Here is a 15008-nt window from a genome sequence, read left to right on the forward strand (position 1 = left end):
CCATCCCGATTTTTTCCCATTTGCTGTCTGGTCACCCTAATCTATGCTCATGTAACAATGGCTCTTGTCAGGCAGTCTACAGGGACCAAATCTGGGGCCTCTGGACTGGAAAGCATGATACCCTACCGCTTACATTGTAGGACCTGATCTGTTACTCTGAAGGCAATAGCAGACTCCTAAAGCTTTACATGAGGTCTAGCCACTAGGGGAAGACAAACGGCCACAATGTGGTGCAGGTAAACTTGTCCTGAGCTTCAGAAGTCCACAGCAGTTTGTTTAGGCACTGTTCAAATGATGAAAGGAAACCCAGGGGGGAGATCATTTTGAAAGACCAAGCCCTTTCAAGGGTAACCCTCAGCACCTCTAAAGACAAGACTACTATTTTGGGGTCTAAGCTACACGATTATCCTTTCTTCCTGCTGTTGTTTGCTGATAGACAGCAGGGTTGTTTATTGTCATGAGACACAGCTCAGGTCATCCCAGAATTGATTTCTTGCTTGCTTTTTCCTTTCTCTGTACACAGCATTAGGACTGACCGCAAGGTTTGATCTTTTAGTTCTGACTTAGTGATGATAACTTATCCCTGTGGCAGGGTATCTGAGATATCATAAAAAGAAAAGGAGGACTTGTGGCACCTTAGAGACTAACCAATTTATTTGAGCATAAGCTTTCGTGAGCCACAGCTCACTTAATTGGATGCTCACGAAAGCTTATGCTCAAATAAATTGGTTAGTCTCTAAGGTGCCACAAATCCTCCTTTTCTTTTTGCGAATACAGACTAACATGGCTGCTACTCTGAAACCTGAGATATCATAGTGTAACCCACACACCTCCTGGGTGTGGTATTGTGCCCCATCTAGTGGCACCAAGACCACTTAGCCAGAGATTAATGAGTTTGCTTTATAGCCTTAGCTAACAGAGAGAGTTGGCTTTTAGCTCAGGCAGCAGAGGCTCATGCACTGAGCTCCAGAGGTCTCCAGTTCGATCCTGCCTGCCGCTGACCGGGGCCTGTTGGTGTTACAATAACACAAACCAATAGAAGACAAAACTCCTGGGTAGAGCTGGGCAAAAATTTTTGTGTGAATCTTTTTTTTTTTTTTAAATGAAAAATGCAGATTTGGGTTGACAAACAATTCACAAAGTCAGGTCAATTTTTGGCAAATTGTTTCAGTTGGAGGCGTTAAAAAAAAAGGAAAAAGAAAAAAACGGGAAAGGTTGAAAGGCTTTGTTTTGGCATGGCTACAAAGAAATGATTTGACGTGTTGCTTGAGAAAGACATCTTGTTTGGGAATTTCCCTCAACTTTATTAAACAATAAAAAATGGCTGGAAATAAAATGGGTTTTTATTTACTACTTTTTTGGCTCACTAAAAACAAACAAACAAACAACCCCCCCCAAAAACAAACAAACAAATAAACAACCCCCTCCCCCTATGTTCCCTTGTTTTAGGTCAACTTAAAATGGTTTCCCCCCACCACCCTGATCTTGCGGTTCCAATAAAAGATATTACCTCGCCCACCTTGTCTCTGTTGGCTGAAAAATCATAGAATATCAGGGTTGGAAGGGACCTCAGGAGGTCATCTAGTCCAACCCCCTGCTCAAAGCAGGACCAATCCCCAATTTTTGCCCCAGATCCCTAAATGGCCCCCTCAAGGATTGAACTCACAACCCTGGGTTTAGCAGGCCAATGCTCAAACCACTGAGCTATCACAGCCCCCCCCCCCCTTAGTTACATGTGTTCAAGACCAGTTGTAATTTGTCCCATCATGTTCAGTGGTGTATGTAGGGCAAATCTGTAAAGCCAATGAAAGCCAAATAACCAAAAGCCACAAGATACACACATACACCAAAGTTACTTCCAGTTAGCGCTAACGTGCCTGCAATCAATTGAAGAAACCGGCACTTACAAGGCAGTTTAATCCAGGTCTGGTTTATTGGAGCAATAATTTAAGATCACCTGTTACTTTCAGTGCACGTGCTTTTCGGTTTGTGACGGCACTTCCACCTGAAATGTCCGGTGGGAATTATTCCCACAGCAGAAAATGCTAGAGGTGGGCAAAGTACAGAGACTTTTTATGTCACTGATAAAATTGTTGGTGCTCTGTCCCCAGAGAGCTGCGGTGAGATAGGTGCAATGAATTGGCTACGGGTGCAGTAGCACGTCTCCCTCTAGTGTCTGACATGCATAAAAGATTCTCCAACAAATTATTATTTGTATTGCACTACTGCCTAGATACCCCAACTGAGATTGGGGACCTCATTGTGGTAGACACTATTCAAACTGGCCAGTACCTGGAAGAGTTCAGAATACAGACAGGAAGTATTATTATCCCCTTTGTGGCCATGTGAAATGAGGCCCTACATTCAAATGAGAGGCATTTCTCGGTCTGTCGTGTAGTCTGCCTCTGTGTATTGCGATAACTTTGGCAAACTACATCTGGTCAATTCCAAATGTTCTAGGCCTCAGTGGGCAGAACCCTGTGGATTTTGGTGAAAACTGCAAAAGCAGAACAGCCTGATTGGGGCTGATTTTAGTAGCAGAGTGTCCATTGGGTGCTGCGGGTGGAAGAAGGTGTCTGATGATCTCTGCTGCTTCCTCGACATGGCACATGTAATGCTTTCTCGAGGACTGCTTTGGTGCTTATGTAGGCTGAGCTCTGGACATTGTCTACATGAGCATGTGCAAATGGTTTTTCAAGTGTCCCAAAAGAAGACCTCTGCAGTGGGATTTTATGGATAGACTATAGCCCCAAGCAATTTTAGAGGATACAGCCACTAAACCTAAATCTGAGGGTTAAGTCGTCTAAGCTGCTCTTTTTCTTCTCTCAGTTGTTTTATCTGTTTCATATTTTTTTATATTTTCTGTCCTTTGGTAATTGAAGCCAGGGTCAAACACAATCCTCTCCGATGTCTGGCCCTCTGACAGGGTGGTCTGTCCCCTTTAACATGTGGTGGGGACTGGGCCAGCCAAACCCTGGTCCAGGAGTTTGGAGCAGATGCTGGAAGAGAAGATGTGGTCCCAGGGTAATAGTCAGAGACTGTGGGAAAACCCAGGTTACTGTGTCTTTAAGTGTGCAGGGACTAGGAGTCTTGTGATATAGGGTGGGGCATAGCTCCCCTCTCTCTCAGCCAATCAGGACAAGGTCTTCCCTCATCGTGGTTGGTGAGGTGCATAAAAAGGAGATGTATCTTAAGGGGAAAGCACAGAAGAGTCTGACCTGGGTTGTGAATGAATCCCTTTGAGAATATGTTTGAGAATATTAAGCAGAACATTGACTGTTTCCTTAGATACAAATTGTCTCCTGTTAACCCTAGACAGTGACAAGAGAATGATAAAAGTCTAGGAAAGGGGCTAGTGTTATCCATATGAAAAACTCTGGGTTGGATTCTGTTCTCACTTACACCAATATGAATCTGGAATGACTCCCCAGAGAGCTGTAAAAGGACCAGGGTCATAAGATAATGCCTTATACTCATGAAGGATAGCTCCTTCGACAGCTATTAGCCAAGTTGGTCAGGGACCCACCCTCATGTTCTGGGTGTCCCTAAAGCCCTGATTGCCAGATGTCTGGATTGGACAACAGGGGATGAATCACTCATAAATTGTCCTGCTTTGTTCATTCCCTCTGAAGTACCTGGCACTGGCCCCCGTTGGAAGACAGGATACTGGGCTAGAAGAACAGTTGGTCTGACCCAGTATGGCTGATCTGATGTTCTTATTCTAAGTATAGAAGAAAATAAAATAATTGCAGAAAAATTACATATAATCCATCTCTATAACATATGCTATCCTTAGATGCAGACACAGCTGATGGATTCTTGTCAATGCCATGGTGACAGAGCTTAAAAAACTGAAGCCCACGCAAATCCTGCATTATTCTCCAGGACTCGGATCCAGGGTAAAATTAAAGAAGCATTCACAGTCATGGTTCTCAGGATAAAATAATACATAGTTCTTTCATACCACTTTTATCAACAGATTACAAAGCACTTCACAAAGGAAGGGAAATCTCATTATTAGGGCCCTATCATATTCACGGTCCATCTTGGCCAATTTCACAGTCATATGGTTTTAAAAATCACCAATTTCATGGATTCAGATATTTGCATCTGAAATTTCAGGGTGTTATAACCATGGGGGTCCTGACACAAAGGAGGGTTGTGGGGTGCGGGGGGGTCACAAGGCTATTGTAGGGGGGTTGCAGTGTTGCCACCCTTACTTCTGTGCGGCTGCTGACAGAGGTGCTGTCTTCAGAGCTGGGCAGCCGGAGAGTAGTGGGCAGCACGGATGTGAGAGCAGCATAGGATGGGGTTAGGGCCAGGGCTGGCTTTATGGGTAGGCGACTGCTCCTGCCCGCTCTGGTGCCCCCTCCACAGAGCCATGGCTGATCAGAGGTGCAGCTGTGCCAGTTCAGTATTTTAAGTTTAGACCTGCCCTTAGACTAGCATTGTGCATCACTGTTTTCATCCGTGGGTTTTGTTCACACACTTCTGCCTGAAAGAGAAAGGGAGAGAAAGATCGGCACTGAATCAGTTCCTATCTCCAAAGAAATCTTGGTTCTTTTCCCTTGGGCCTTTTAAACTGCGCTGTATGTAGTTATATAACTGTAAAATGAGATGATTCTGTTTGCTGGGTACTGCCCCTATAAATTAGGGGCAGAATCCACCTCTTTCTTACACCAGTGAAAACCAAGAGTGGTTCCATTGAAGTCTAGGGTCTGATTTAGGGTTGCCCCTTTTCTAATTGCTGGTAACCAGACCCCTGAGGAACGCACCCCTGTCCTACCTCTTCCCCCAAGGCCCCGCCCCTGCTCCACTTCTTCACCCAAGGTCCTGCCCCCGTTGCTCACTCCTCTCCCCCGGCCTCCTGTCGCTTGCTGGCTCGTCTCAAGGAGCCTGACTGCAGGTAGGTCTGGCTGAGCTGGAGCTGGGGCAGAATAATGACCCAACACCTTCCCCTGCCCCACAGTAACTGGACTCTTGCTTTGGGTGCAATTTAGGGTCACCAGGTCCCCTTTTCGACTGGACTTTCCAGTCGAAAACCAGGCACCTTGCAACCCTAAATGGCACCTGGACACAGAAGCCAAAAACCATCCTGTTTGGGTAAAACCCGGAGGGGTGGCAACCATAGCCTGATTCCCATTTGCCTGCCAGCATAAAGGGCCCTTAAAGTGGGCCTAAATTACATTGACACTCACTTTAAGGCCCCTTTGCGCTGCCAGAGGGATTTAGCGCAGCCTTAGTGTAAATGAGAATGAGGCCAGTGGATTCACACTGGTGTAACAGAGCATGATCTGGCACAGAGATCCCAGTTCACCACCACCTCACACGTTATGGAGTCAAGCACAAAATGAGTGCAGAGTGGGTATAAAATAACTACCATTCTGATCTAGTCATATTTCACACCCCTCCTGCACAGTGGAGATGGCAGTGCATGGTGCAGGACAAAGGGAAATCAGACCTATTTGTTCTTTTCTTTGCTTTTTCTCTTGATTCTAAGATAAATCCGCACAGCCCAAAGGATGCCCGTTGGCTCTTTGTGTAGGGAAGGCATAACTTCAATGGATAAATTGGTGTGAAAACATATTTCGAGCCTATGCCATTATCACACGTCTTGCAACAAATCAGTTACACCATATGTGGCTGATTGCTATCTTTGATCCCCTAGGAGTGGTTAAATGTCCAAGTAACAAAGGGTGCCTGTAGCAAGGCGGGGCTCACTGGTGCAGCACCTCCTGCTGGTCAGTCTGGGAATTAGCTTATCCAGTTCAGGAGCGCCCTCCTCTGGCCAGTTTCTTGCCCTCAGTTACCTGATCTGTTGTCTCCACCACTGCTGGGCCCGTGTACCTCCCAGACCCCGGTGCCTCTTAACCTGGGGTGCTGCCCCAGGGCAGTGTCCCCCCACTCTGGGTCTTCCCTCCTGGGGAACCCCAACCCCCTATACCCACCTTGCCTCAGTGACTAGTGCCAGTTGTCATCTAGCCCCTTCTCTCAGGGGCAAACTGCAGTCTGTAATGGCCACTCGTCACTGGCAAGGGAGTTGGACCTGCTGCCTTTTCTTGCCCTGGCTGCCTCCCTGCAGCCCTAGTACCTCCTCAGGCCTTTGCCACAAGGCCTCAGCCTGGGAGGTCGCCAGGCCAGAGCTCCCCAGCTCAGCCTGTCCTGTCCTGTCCTGTCCTGTCCTGTCCTGTCCTGTCCAAGGTACCCCTGTCTCTACCAGGCAGCTAGGTCCTCCTTGCTCCACTGCTGGAGCAAGGCTAACTTCCTTCCCCGCCCCAGAGCCCTTCATATACTGTCCCAGACAGGCCCTGATTGGCTGCCTCAAGCCCACTCGTGATTGGCTCCCTGGGGCAGCCCTTTCCCAGGGCTGTTTTTAACCCCTTCCAAACTGGAGTGGAGTGACCGCCCTGCCACAGTGCCATTCGTGCACAGAAGGTAGGCAGGTGGACAGGCAAATGATCCATCTCAGCCGTCTCCTTAGTTTAACATTCTCAAATGGGCTGCTTTTACTGGTATGAAAGCCCAATTTCCCCTCTATTCCACACTAAGAAAAGAAGCCCCCGACGCCTTGCTTCTCATAAAGCACCATTTTTAGATCACAGGAAATAAGAGGGAAATCAGAAGAGCAAATAACTGCAGAAGCCCAGAAAAATCAGCTCCGTTAATTACATTTGAAGAGAAGAAACAAATATCACACACACTTTTGCATCTTGCCTATTTACCAGCTTAAACGGGAGGGAAATCAATGCTTCAGAAAGGGACCATACCGCATAAGCAACAGGAGCTGGGCCTGGGATTTAAAACGTAGATCTACATCACCCTAACGGGTGGGGGTGGATGAATCTGAGTTTTGGCTGCAGCCTGTTTCCATATGCAATGATTTTTACAGGGGATATAAACACTCGGGGCCTAATTCTCAGTTAAAGGCTCCTTCGTGCCATCCTGAAAACAGAAAAGGGCCTTAAAGGGGAGGGGGGGAACCACCCCCTGGGAATATGCCCTGTAGCGAAGGCATCACTGCAAAAGGGACTTTTGTCAACCCTATTCCCAACCCTCATCAGAGGGTGTATGTTGGGGGCAGACTAGGTGTAGGGAGGGCAAAGAGGAGCACAGGCCAGGAGCAGGGAGGGGGTGTGTCTGGAGAGCATGATGGTTGTTCTCTATGTCCCGTAGTGGGTTATGAGAATTGGGCCCTGCTACATTATTGCATAAACCAACCTTTGGGGTGAGGCAGAAATTTCCTCTAGTAGTTTATTCCATATTGCCCAGGTGGGGGGTTTCTTACTCCTTCCTCCAAAGAATCTGGTGCTGGCTACTGTGAGAGACAGGATGTGAGCCCCTGCAGGGACAGAACCCAGCTCTGTGGGACGGTTGATACCTCCACACTGCTAGCTGATAGCCATGGTAGGGCTTCGTCATTATTGTATAGAGCCTAGGGAGATAAACACCCCAGGAAGTACCACCTCCAAGGCTGGATTGACAACTTCCCTCCTGGTTCCTGGTTGGTGCAGGCATTCTATTTAAGCCCAGGAGGAATTCTAGGAAGACTATGGGCAATGAGGTGGACTCCCCTGCTGGCTACAGAGATGGACCTTGCCCCTTTGCTTGCTGGTTGACTCCGAACCCCAGCTTGGACCCTTGGCTTCCCCCCTTGAACTCCGACCCCAATCCTGACCTGTGGCCTTGGTACCTGGACCCTGATTCTGGCTTTGCTCCTTGGCTTGGGTATTGGGACTCTAGCTTTTGACCCCTGATTTTGGTACTAGGACTCTGACTTCAGCTTGATCCCTTGCTTCCGTGCTTGAACTCTGACTCTGGCTATGGGGCTTGACTTTGCCCCTTGAACTCTGTCACTTTTGTACCTGCTCTTTGGCATCGGTGCTAGGACCCCGATCCCAGTCCCAAACTCAGGCTACCACTCGTAGACTCTGATCCCTGACCTAGGTCGCTGGACTCTTTCACCAGCCCTGACTGCTAAGCCTCACCGCCAAAGCCCTCGCTGTGACCCAGGATGCTGGTTTAGGTGAACTATTGGCCTGATCCTATTCTTCTGTTCCTTGCTGAACCTGCCTTCCGACAAGTGTCCAGGAAGTTATGAAGTTTGTTCTGTGCGTCACTTAACCACAGTTGAAGGCAATGTTTGTTTGTGGAAGTCAGACAGTTTTTTGTTTTGTTTTGTTTTCTTGTTCAGTTCATAGCCTATTATCAAGACCACAATGAAGACCAAAACAAGAATGAGCTCATACAAGCCCTGCAATTGCTCAGAAAGCTCCTTCCAGATGGACGAAGGCATAAGTTGTCTGCTGGGTTGGAGGAGACTGAGATAAGTGATCCCAGCTGATCCCCTCTCTCAATCGACTTCTACACCGGAAGACTAGAAACCAAACCAGAACTGCACACAACTCAGTAGTTGCAAGTTCACAGCAGTCTGTGTCAACCATTGCTTTGGCTGTGATTCATGTAAGTTCAGCCCCCAAGTTTTTCTTGAAACCACCGAGTCTTGTCTGCTTTGGAAAATGGCAAATTTTGTGCGGTGTCAAAACTAAACCACACATTGAGTCAGTGTGGTTCAAAGCACAGCTCGAGTTCATGAACAGGTTCATGAGTTCATGAGTTCTTTAGCAAACTCATCCACATTATAGTAACTACCATGTTTGGGAGGCATGTAGTCTCCCAACACATGGTAGGGTCCCATCTACGCTATGAAATCGGCGTCAGGAAGACATGATAGTAACATGTCCCCCGACACAGAATATGTCCACATTGGAGCTGGAGGTGTAATTTCCAACCCAGGTAGACATCAGCTAGCTCTGATCAAGCTAAAAATAGAATTGTATTCACAGCTGCAAGAGTGACAGGATAGACTAGCCACCCTGAGTACAATCCCATCCCACTAGATATATACTCAGGAAGGCTAACCTGTGTCATGGCCCTTGCAGCTGTGGCTATGTTGATATTTTCAGTGCAGGTGTCTCTAACTGCACTGGAAATTACATCTCCAGTTCCCATGTAGACATACCCACCGTGAAAGCACAGTCTGTTCCTGCAGTGTAGATGGGACCTTGTGTGAAGATATGTCCCTTTAAGGGCTGCACCCAGCTTAGCTGAATACACGCATTCGGGTGAGCTGCAAGTAGTTCTGATACAGCCACCCGAACAGAAATACCCTTCTCAGAATTGCTGAGCTGAATTTATAATACATCACATATTCTGATCTTCCTAAAGTCCTGATTGAGTCTCCTTATGCAGAACCTACAAACACTGTATAGCACCAGGATTGGATGAATACGAATGACTGGAAAAGAGAGTACAGGACAAAAGGGATAAAGAAAATGGATCAGCTGAGAGCTCTAATGGAATTGACATTATCTGGTGTGACAAAGCTCTGTCCTTGTCTCCATGAGTCCCGCGTTTCCTGGCGGATTTCACTAGCCTCAGAGGCTCACTGTGACCCTCCACATAGACCTTCTCTCTCTAGAGGCAAGGGTCACAGCCTACTGAGCCATTTTCATCATAAGCCAGTGAGGGAGGGGAGGAGAAGCAACCTTCCCTCGCACAGTCTCTGTTGTCTCCCAGTCTCAGTGATTAATCAGGGGGGCAAAGGGAGGGAGCCCAGGCCCCACCTCTACTCCAGGCTCCAGGCCAGGGACCCTAATAGTATCAGCTATGGTAGCTGACTTTTTAGAAACAGGACATATACAATTCCCTGGGCTACTTCCCCACAGCAGCCCCCCACTTCCTCAAGCTCCACGTCACCCTTACCTCAGGGCTGGCTTCCGTCCTTGTGTCTGATATGGTGTGTACTGCTCAGCCTCTCCAACAGTGCAACTTCCTCCTACAGCTCCTGACATGCACACCCACTTGACTAACTGGGAGGTTTTTAACTAGTTTCAGCCAGCCCCTGACTGGCTTCAGGTGTCCCAATCAACCTAGCATCCTCCCTGCCTTCTGGAAAGATCTTAATTGGCCCCAGGTGTCTTGATTAACCTGGAGGAACTGCCATTTGGTTACCATGGTAACAAGGATTTGTTTAGCCTGAGGCTAACATACCTGTTTCTCACTACTTTCCTATAGCCATCTGGCCTTGCCCCGCCACACTGGCAATGCAGCAGATAACTGGAAGAGGTTCAAGAGAGATTCAACCTGTACATGCAAGCGAGTGTCTCTGCTGAAAAAGAAAAAAAGCAGCAGGTAGCTATTTGCTTTAAATAGTATGTAGCTGACAGCACTAGTTGTTTATAATAGTATGACCTTAAGGCAAGCAGAACAATCATGCTTTACAACTACTGCACACTCCAAACAAATGCAAATTTTTGAAAAAATATAAATGTCACATGAGAACTCAGAGAGAAGGGGAGTCATTTTGGAATAGCCTTCCAAGGGAAACAGTGGGGGCAAAAGACCTATCTGGCTTTAAGATTAAACTCGATAAGTTTATGGAGAAGATGGTATGATGGGATAACATGATTTTGGTAATTAATTGATCTTTAAATATTCATGGTAAATAGGCCCAATGGCCTGTGATGGGATGTTAGATGGGGTGGGATCTGTGTTACTACAGAAAATTCTTTTCTGGGTATCTGGCTGGTGAATCTTGCCCACATGCTCAGGGTTTAGCTGATCGCCATATTTGGGGTCGGGAAGGAATTTTCCTCCAGGGCAGATTAGAAGAGACCCTGAAGGTTTTTCGCCTTCCTCTGTAGCATGGGGCACGGGTCACTTGCTGGAGGATTCTCTGCTCCTTGAAGTCTTTAAACCATGATTTGAGGACTGCAATAGCTCAGACATAGGTGAGAGGTTTTTCGCAGGAGTGGGTGGGTGAGATTCTGTGGCCTGCGTTGTGCAGGAGGTCAGACTAGATGTTCATAATGGTCCCTTCTGACCTTAATATCTATGAATCTATGAAGAATTTATGCTGGTTATCAAACAGTTGAGCCAAACATGTAATCATGGTCAACTCACAGATACAATAATTAGAGCTCAAATAGCGATGGGATTTCGAGATCCAAAAAGACTGGTGGCAGATCCAGATTTGAACCTGGACAAAGACAGTAAGAATATGCCTGTGACACTGGGCCGGAAAGGGTTAAACAGCGAGCAGGCGAAGTGACCCAAAACCAACCTTTAAAGACATATTAGGGAAGTACTGAAGTGGTAAACAGGGCCATTCCTTGTAGATAGGTCTCAAAGCCATGTTAAATGGATGAGCGGTCTGTATTGTTAGAGAGTTAGAGGTAAGTACTAATTATATTTGTCTGTGTTTATCTATATCTTGTTAGATGTTAACAACATGACCAGATTAGCTTGTGGATGCTAATTCACTTTTATGTCTTAATAGATTATATTATGCATGCAGATGGTTCAGTTAACCTTAAGATCAAAGTTGTAAGATATTGCAGGAAATAATATTATTTACATTGTCTTCAGCTTAAATTGTCTGTGCCCTAATGGAATGCCCTGTTAGTTTGAATGGATAATTGCCTTATGTTATTTAATATTACTAGTTTACCTGAGCATACAGAGGAAATAGGGATTGACTTCAAAGCAACAATGTACATTACCTATTTTTCATTCAAGGAATCCTTGCTGTGACAAGAGGCATCTGAGCCTGCTAGAGAGCTATAAAAGAACTCTAGGGCTGCATCAGCAGGATTTTGGCAAATTCCCTTTTATAAGAGTAACACACATTTATGTACTTTTAATATACTATATGGACGATACTGCTTTTGCGACAGCCATTCTCCCTCTTATCCCATGACAGCTTACTCTGCTTAAGAACCTTTGGTGGGGGACCTTGTCAAAGGCTTTCTGAAAATCTAAGTACACTATATCCACTGGATCCCCTTGGTCCACATGGTTGTTGACCCCCTCAAAGAATTCTAGTAGATTGGCGAGGCATGATTTCCCTTTACAAAAACCATGTTGACTTTTCCCCAACAAATTATGTTCATCTCTGGCATATGCTTTCTGGGCATTCACTAAAACTCAGTGTCAAGACATGCAAATTGAGAAGGAGGCTTTAGCTTTAGTGCATGGTTGCAAGAAATGTCACGTGTTCATCTATAGGTGACCAGTTATTTCTGAAACAGACCATAAGCCTGTTGAATCCATTGCAAAGAAGGGACTGCCTCCCTTCCCAGAATACGGAGACTGTTTTTTCAATTGCAGTTATATGATTTGCAAATAGAATATAAAGCAGGAAGGGATTCAGTGCCAGTAGACACTCTATCCAGAGCTTTTGGCAATACTGTAGTAGGAAATGATTCAGAATCTGATATAGTGCATGTGAACCTTAGAAAGAAAAATGACCCAGGCTCTGACAAAAGGTGGACTACATCCGCAGCTGCCACAACACAACATGAGCTCTTGCAAAGGGTGATCAAAGCTATAACAGTTGGTTGGCCTGGACAGGACAGATCTAGTCCATATTTTCACTTCAAAGAAGAACTTTCAGTGATTGATGGTGTTGTGTTGAGAAGCAATCGATGAATCATTACCAAAGTGTTCCAGTCTGACTTGCTTATTAGAATTTATGAAGGACATTTAGGAATTGAAATTGCAGAAGAAGGGCCAGAGATGTGTTGTTTTGGCCTCACATAAATGAGGATATCGAGAAAACATTTAAGAAATGGGAAACATTAAATATTCCTGCCTTAGCCTTCAAAAGAGCCAATGATGGTACATCAAGAAGCTTTAGAAACTAGCATACAGTTGGTATTGATTTATTCAATTTTGCTGGCAAAGAATATGTTCTGATTTTAAACTATTACACACACTTTCCAGAGATTGATTCAGTGGACAATGGCATGGCAAAGCATGTAGTGACACAAATTAAATCACTATTTGCTAGACATGGTATTCCTGCAGTGGTAATGTCAGACAATGGTCCACAATATGTAGGATATGAATTCAAACTATTTGTGAGAGACTATGGATTCAAGCATATCACAGTGAGTCTTAGATACCACACCCCAGCCAGAGGGTCTACTGGAGAATGGCATAAAAATAATAAAGGGGCTACTAAATAAAAGCAAACAAATCTAATTCAGATCCTTACTTGGCATTGCTTAACTATAGGGCAACACCTGGAGACATTCGTTGTCTCGCACAGAGTTTCTGTTAAACAGAAAAGTAAAAACTAGACCGCCTCATCTTGTAGAAAATGATGCTGAGAATGGACATGATGTAAAAGGGTTGAAGAAAGCAGATAAAGACCAACAAAAATGTAGGATCACAGAAAGTTACAAAAAGTAATAAGTCTCCTCATGACTTATGAGGAGAGGCTGAGGGAACTGGGATTGTTTAGTCTGTGGAAGAGAAGAATGAGGGGGGATTTGATAGTTGCTTTCAACTACCTGAAATGGGGTTCCAAAGAGGATGGATCTAGACTGTTCTCAGTGGTAGCTGATGACAGAACAAGGAGTAATGGTCTCAAGTTGCAGGGGGGGAGGTTTAGGTTGGATATTAAGAAAAACTTTTTCACTAGGAGGGTCGTGAAACACTGGAGTGCGTTACCTAGGGAGGTGGTGGAATCTCCTTCCTTAGATATTTTTAAGGTCAGGCTTGACAAAGCCCTGGCTGGGATTATTTCATTGGGTATTGGTCCTGCTTTGAGCCGGGGGTTGGATTAGATGACCTCCTGAGGTCCCTTCCAAACCTGATATTCTATGATTCTATGAAGTAGCATTCTTACATCCTGCAGAGGCTGGTTGTATAAATGTTAGAAATTGTTGAGAACAAAAGACAATAGTTACTCCTGCTTTGGCTCCTAGGTCACTCCCGAAGGACAGACTTACCACCAGAACAGGAGACATCTACAGTATGGTCCTGAAGAAAGGGAGCATAAGGAGGAAACATCAATGCCTGCAAGAGAAAGGGAAGTGGAGCACGCAACAGACCAACAGATGGCTCAAGCTACTGATGCAGAGACAGTCCTGTTGTCGCGCAGATCAACCAAACCGCATGGACCTCAGAGCCTGAAGGAGAATTGTTAAAATGGTCACAAGCCAAACTTAATTGTAAGATAGGAATTGTGTAGAGTATTGACTATATGGATAGATAGTTTCGATTAATGTCGAATAAGATCTTTAATTGGAAAAGAGGAGCTGTGAGGCTATGTCCCTTGAACGGCTGTACCCCTCTTAGCTGAATAGCTACAGGAGAGGAAGCTGCAAGCAGTTCTGATATAGCCACCGAACCAGCACCGTTACATCATTCTCAGAGGTGCTTAGCTGACCTTCCTAAAGTCCCGCCTGAGTCTCCTACGCAGAACCTACCAAGACTGAACCTTGAATGGTGTTTTAACCACGTTCCCTTATCACATTATAGTCTTGCTAAAGGCCCATTTGCTATCGCAAATCACAATAGCACATTACAAGACAGTTTCGTTACCTCTGCTCTGCAAAACCGAACCAAGTTTTAATCGGCCCCCGGGGACAAAATGCTTGTAACTGGGTCCCCCAGGATGGTAGATTTTAATAACCTTGAATCTAAATGTTGAGGTCCAGATCCCGCAGACACTTCAGCACCGGCATACATTCACTATTAGGAGTGGTCCCACTGAATTAAATGGGTTCCTCAAGTGAGTAGAGCTGGTTGTGTAACCCACACACCTGCTGGGTGCGGGGTTCTGTCCCATCTAGTGGCACCGAGACCACTTAGAGAAAGTTAAATGAGTCTGCTCAGCAGCCTTAGCTAACAGCCATTTGGCTTTTAGCTCATGCAGTAGAAGCTCATGCACTAAGCTTCAGAGGTCGCTGGTTCGATCCCACCCGCTGACGACCGGGGTCTGCGGGCATTACACACGCAGCTAAGTGGTTGCTGGATCCAAACCTGGATTAATAACCAAGCCTGAAATCAGATGAGTTTTGCTTGGTTTCATGGTTATCCTTTCACACTGCTCTCCATGTGTGATCGCCAGACCTAAGAGTTTGCTCATTGCTACCTTGGCAAGATCTAAAAGAAGGTGATGAAACAGGATTAATTGTTATGTTTACATTCTATAGTGC

At 45.7% G+C, this 15008-nt stretch overlaps 1 long non-coding RNA gene across 2 annotated transcripts; it reads left to right on the forward strand.

Annotated features, from left to right (window-relative positions):
- Positions 1–7553: 7553 nt before the first annotated feature.
- Positions 7554–14388, forward strand: LOC122464364. 2 transcript variants are annotated; one of them, XR_006288313.1, is made up of 4 exons: positions 7554–7686; positions 8192–8460; positions 10075–10191; positions 13773–14388. It is a non-coding gene; the product is annotated as an uncharacterized LOC122464364 (long non-coding RNA). The 2 variants fall into 2 exon arrangements; XR_006288312.1 differs by having other exon boundaries at positions 7568–8460.
- Positions 14389–15008: the final 620 nt, after the last annotated feature.

Source organism: Chelonia mydas, chromosome 2, assembly GCF_015237465.2.
Source record: "Chelonia mydas isolate rCheMyd1 chromosome 2, rCheMyd1.pri.v2, whole genome shotgun sequence".
NCBI classification, from domain to species: Eukaryota; Metazoa; Chordata; order Testudines; family Cheloniidae; genus Chelonia; species Chelonia mydas.